Source organism: Equus przewalskii, chromosome 5 (assembly GCF_037783145.1).
Source record: "Equus przewalskii isolate Varuska chromosome 5, EquPr2, whole genome shotgun sequence".
Lineage (NCBI taxonomy): Eukaryota > Metazoa > Chordata > Mammalia > Perissodactyla > Equidae > Equus > Equus przewalskii.
The window spans coordinates 79,572,659-79,578,658 of NC_091835.1; the positions used below are offsets into that span (position 1 = coordinate 79,572,659).

At 45.1% G+C, this 6,000-nt stretch overlaps 1 protein-coding gene across 2 annotated transcripts in view; it reads right to left on the bottom strand.

The window, feature by feature from the left end:
• The window catches only part of TAFA2 (TAFA chemokine like family member 2), a 417,594-nt gene extending 415,936 nt beyond the window's left edge, over nucleotides 1–1,658 (bottom strand). The window contains exon 1 of one of the 2 annotated variants that reach the window (XM_008528145.2): nucleotides 83–1,658. The gene's annotated coding sequence lies outside the window, so the exon portion shown is untranslated. The remainder of the gene's footprint in view (nucleotides 1–82) is intronic. The other variant, XM_070621919.1, reaches the window with a different exon arrangement.
• Nucleotides 1,659–6,000: the final 4,342 nt, after the last annotated feature.

The window sequence follows — 6,000 nt, forward strand, 5'->3', positions numbered from 1 at the left end:
GCTTCCGGGCCCCGGTCGTCCAGCTGCCGCCCGAGTGCCCGGCGCCGGCGGGCGGCCGGGGGCGCGGCTCGCGCCTACCTACCTGCAGCCCGGCTTCCTGGTGGCGGCAACACCTAGCGATGCTCCTGCAGCTTCCGCGGGCCTACGCCAGGCTTATCGCTCTTGCATCGCTTCCCGGATGCCAATCCGCCGTCACCGTTCAGGGGCATAGGGAACCCAAGTGTGGTGTGCGCTCGTGGAGGGCGTGTGAGTGTGGCCCTGAGCGTGCGTGTGTGTGTGTGTGCGCGCGCGCGTGTTTCCTCCTCCGATGGCAAAGAGCGTTCAGGAATCTCTTGACATCCGACCTGGAATCCCGTTAAAGCGGGCGGCAGGTGGAGTGAGCGAGCCTCGTCTGGTTCCCCCTCTTGATTCCACGGTGTCAAAGTAATCAAAAGACTTGTTTACTGAGGAAAAGCCCAGGTCCCGCAGCCCCGCCAGCGCCCGCGGTCCTCGCCGGATCCGCGCGGGGCGCTCGGCTCCCCCGACTGCGAGGCTCAAAGCGGTCCTGCAGCAATCACCGCTCGGATTCCGGCTCTGATTTGTTGGCTTTTAACGCCGAGTGAAGACTTTTCCTCTGGCCTCGCGTTGGCTCTCCCTCTCACGCACACACACACATCCTCCGTCCCCTTCTCCGCGCTCCCTTTTGCTCTCCGGGGAAAGGCAATCGCACCGAACGGTTCACCTTCAGGAGAGCAGCCTCAGCCGTGTACTTCTCCAGTCCCCGGTTCTGGCAGGTCCCGGGTCTCCAACGTCGGGGAGCTGCTGGAGAGGTTCGGGGCGGGAAGGACGAGGCGCTGAGCTCGGCGTCCTCCACCCGCGAGACGCCCGGGTTCCTGGGTCCAGGTGCCCCTGCTCCCGCTGTACGCAGACAGGTCCCAGCCGATGGCCTCTCGGAGACTTCGCGCCGAGTCCACTTAGCAGCAACTCCTGTCCAGCTGCAGCCCCGAAATCCCGCCTCCAAGTGCTGCGGGCGCAGCCCCACGCAGCCCCACCGCTGCCCCTCTAGGCATCGTGGGCTGGAAAGAAGGGAAATCGGCCTCCGTCCCCCTGTCCCTAGTACTCTGGCACCGTCACCACCGAGAAGGTGCGAGTTCCAACATCAAACACGAGCGAGCAGGTGTTGCCTGTGTCACTTCGCTGAAGGCGGGAGGGAGAGGGAAGGGGCGGAGGAGGGGGCCGAGGAAACAAACCCAGATCACCAGAAGAAAAAGAAGTAAGCGGTTTAGTAATCAAAGCCTCCTCTCCGCCTCCCGCTCCAGGCGCTGTCCTGTCAAAGAGACGCTGATGGTGTCTTTCAGAAAGTCACCTTACACCTTAAAGGGCAGAGCCCCCTGTTCCACCCAGACCCCTTATTCCATTCCACTCGGCCTGCCTGTCCAGGGAGTACGGAGTGACTGGCCCCCAGCAGAGTGCAAGGAGAACGCAGAGAGGGAATACGTCCCGACACTCCAGGTTGAGTTAAGCAGTAAAATGGGACAGCAGAGCCAGGCGGCGTTGCCTCCCTCCGTCTCTCTCGCAACAGCCAGTTCTGTTAGCAGCCGCGGCTGCCGCTGAGAGCAAACTGCGGTCCTGCGGATACAGAAAGAGACGACGGAAGATGAGAGGGCGGCAATTGGTCTAAAAGCTGGACTGTGTCTCCCTCTAGAGGGAGAACTGGGTTAGAAAGCTTTCCTGGATGTAACTAGGTCTTCAATTTCTCCACAAAGAAAAGGAAAACAATATCTGGTTTCAGAGAATTTTACATTTTTACAAATTCCAACCTCTAATGGATTTAGAGAGAGGGTTGGCACTGCAGCCCTATGTAAGCAGAGTCCTTGCTAAAAGCACCTCATGATATTTACAGAAATTTAATAGCAAGACCCTAGAAGGTCGTGTCCTTACAGGTTTGGTCAAATTGGGTGTTGGTTTCAGCTGTATGTATATGAGCCCAAATGAAAGGTCTTCTGAGGCTCACTTTGATCAAGTTTGGGGATAAGCAAAACTTTAATCTAGTAATTAGATGATTATGATAAAATGAATAAGTAGTAATAATGGATTTAGAAAAAGCAAAGAAAATCTGAAACAAAGAAATAGGATCCTGATCCAGGAAATCTTACAAGTCCCTTACAACCAGGGATATCGCTAAGATCTTATTTTGGAGCCAATATTCACATCTTTTATTCAACTAGACTAATAATTGTCAAGGTGACTAAATTCCTTCCAGCCCTAAAGTTTTGTGCTTTTATAGCTCTGTTTCACAGAAACCATTGACAAACTAGGTATCGATGTTCTCTCCACCAGCTATAAAATAAAAGTAGTACTAGTTACCGTAATCACAAAGAAATACTGAATGCATGTTTCGCTTGTTAGTGATTTTATCTTAACGTGCTTTGTAACTCAACCATATTTTGTATCTAAAAGGCATCAAGTAATTGAACTAGGTTGGGGTGGTTGTTTTAACAAAAGATAATGCCACAGATTTTATAATGTTTTGTTACTCCAGTCAAGTTCAAGCTGGGTCCCATCTGTAACTTTAATATTTAGATTTTGTGAACTTACTATTTGAAGGTTTGTTTTCAAAATGTTTCTGTATGTTTAAAAATTATAAAATATGTCTTAAAGTTAAGATTAAACTCCTTTCCATTCGCCATTTACTCTGAATTTTTGGAGCAGTTCTATTTTAATTTGATAATCTAACTTAGAATAGGCTTAAAGAAAAGAATTTACAAGAAAATAATTTAGACTAATTGAAGCCATTTTAAAAAGGAGCCCAAACTAGAGTGTGTAGATTTTCCTATTTTAGCGAATTGTATTGCAGCAGATTTGAATCAGTCTAGCACTTGGCAATCATTTGAGGTACACTCCAAGATTCGCTTTCAAAAGATTCATGTCGTGTGATCAAAGATTTTTATTTCCCTTCACCTACCTAGCAACCTATTCCCCCAGGGAGCAAAGTTTACATTTTAAAATACCTGGCACTGTTTCCTTGCAAACCTTACAGTAATTGTCTGTCTGCTACATTAAGGAGTGGGATGGAATCCAAGCAGGAATGACACTGGACACCTGGGCTCTCTGATGGGAGGAAGAGCCATTTACAAAATCACTTTAGAGCGTTGGCCTTCCTTTCCCACAAGAAATACAAGGCGTGCATTATAATCTTTCTAGTTTCTGACTCATTAGCTCTCTGCGGTTGTAGGAAACTCTATAATTTTATCATATTGTTAAAACTTTATTTTTATTGTTAAAATGTGTGTGACATTTTCATCCTTATTTTCCTAGTTAAAACCACTATGCTTCTACAAAAATGTGAAAAAAGGTGAAGAGAACAAGTGTAAAAATTAATTACAAAGTACAATAGAATTTCTTACCTAACGTCATAGGATACTGAAATTCTGTAATAACCTTTGTATTTTTTGTAAATATCCAAATAATTTCTAATGATTTTCAGACCAAGATATTTCTATTTCCAGCACCTCCTAGACTTTAAAACCAAATCTTTTGTTTTCCCTCCAAAACAAAACCGTAAATGTCTCCCTTGTTTAATAGAACTCTTGATGTGATACTTCTTGTTGTCTGTTTGTTTAAACTGCCCGCCTCCTCTGTCGTAGATAGTAAAAAATAATTGCTTGGCATGCTGAACTCCACTGATTGTAACTCCATGTGTAGCTCTCAGTGTTCTGAGGGCTTACTAAAATGTAACTTAGTGACACTTGAAGCTTTCTGCTAGAGGCTTTATATGTTCTCTCAAATCCTTGTCTCAGGTCCTCACAACATCCCATGAAGCAGATAATATAACCTCATTTTACATATGAAAAACATTGAGATTGAATGTCACTGTCATTAAGGGGCAGAGCTGGGATTCAAACCAGATCTATCTGAATCCTAAATTGTTTTTTGTTTGGTTTGGTTTTGGCTTTTTTTTTTTTCTATCCTCTCCAGCACCACCACTAAAACATGCCATCTCCTATATTCCAGGGAAATAAAAATCATTTGGACCTGGATGTAGAAAAGCCTTAGCCAGGGAACTTGGGTCCATTAATAAGAATAGAAAGAAGTTCTGAGTGGGAAAGATGGAGAAGAAAAATTAGCATGAGCTCCCCTCAGCACTCTGCCAGGGTCTAGGATATTAATGCAAATGAACAAAAAATTCTGATTCCTGGGGCATATGAAGAGGAGCGCCGCACAGAAGCCACTCATTCCGCTTGTCTCCTCTTGTTTTGTTTCTTTAAGGCTAACCACCTTATTTCTATCTTTTTCAAGAATGCCTCTCCCACTCACCTTTTCAGTGTTTTCATTTAATTAGGTGAACAGAAGGAAGCACGGAATCCATTCCAGATAACCCAACTGGCACGTGTATGTTATTAACTTCTAGAATCCTCTTCGCCTAGCATAGTACCTAACGCACAACAAATACTCTATAAATACTTTGTGGTCAGTAATCAGGAAACCAAACAGTTTAAGTGAGCAGACAGATGCCATGGGAATAAATCAAGAGAACTACTCCCCAGAGTGGTGTGAGAAAGAACTGAGGCAGGAAAACTATCCGATAGGTAGTAGGTAGGCAAATGGAACAAACCACGCCAGAACTTAGTGGCTTAAAAGACATTCATTTAGTTCACATTTCTGTGGATTGGCGGTTTGGGTTGAACCCACGTAGGCTCGCTGGCCAGTTCCTCTGGACTCAGCTGAGCCTACTCATGTATCTGTGGTCAGCTGGCAATGCAGGGCCTCACTCAAAACCTGACAATTGGCTGTCTGTAGGCTGGAGTGTTGGGAGTCACTAGGCCACATGTCTCTTGTTATCTAACAGACTAGCCCAACTGTTTAACATAGTGGCAATCACATCTTCCAAGAGTAGCAGTAGCAGAAGCCTCAATACCCAAGCTCTTTCCAGTCCCTGCTTGCATCATGCTTGCCACAGCATCCTTGGCTAAGCCGTTCATCAGGCCAGCGCACACTCAAAGGATGAAGAACGACTCCATCTCTTAATGCTTACAGCTACGAAAACACATTCAAGAACTTGGTACAGGGTTGGCCCGGTGGTGTACTCGTTAAGTTTGTTCTCCTCATTTCAGCAGCCCACGGTTTGCAGTTCAGATCCTGGGAGCAGACCTCATTAAGCCATGCTGTGGCAGCATCCTACATACAAAATAGAGGGAGACTGGCATAGATGTTAGCTCAAGGACAATCTTCCTAAAAAAAAAAAAAAACAGAACTTGATAGAAAGGAAGAATTTGTTTTCATTTTTGCAATCTAGTAAAATAGCTCTCCCAGAAGGCTAACATTTTATGTAGTAGCTTAATCCACCAGGTGTCTTGTGGCCTGACCTGTGGAAAGCAGAGTATTTCCATTATAGAGTAAAGGACACCTATCTTGGGTAAGAACAAGAAGTTTTTCCAGATTATGAAGTCTCTGGATTTGCTCCTGTTATCAGTTTAAAAGATATAGTCTGTCCAGTAGCTTTCACTAATGTAATGGAACATGTCTCTATAATTCTTTGTCTCACTAGAAAGTGCAAATTTTCCAAGATTTATTATATTTTCCACTTTAGCCATTGGATTAATCCCAAGGCTTTAATTTACAATTCAGATCTATCAACAGCATTTAAAAAATCTGACTTGTTAAGGTAGAAATCACTAGCAACTTTTACATGGCAGTGATTATGTCACCTTTGGTGTATGGACCTGACATCATCTATTTTGGTTACTCAGAGACGTTAGTTGTTTACTTCCTGATTTTTTTACCGTATTCCAAATTGTCGAGATGAATAATACCTGTTTTAACGGCATCACAAATGGACTGGGTTGAAACCCTTGGCCGCACCACACCGCATCTGTAAACAATCTCTACCTAGTTAACGCCAACTCGTTCATTAAGGCTCAGGACAAGGGTCATGACCTCTATGACATCATCCACAATTCCCTTAATCTACTGAATTAACTCTTCCTCCCGTGTGCTGCCAAACACCTGATACTTCCCTCC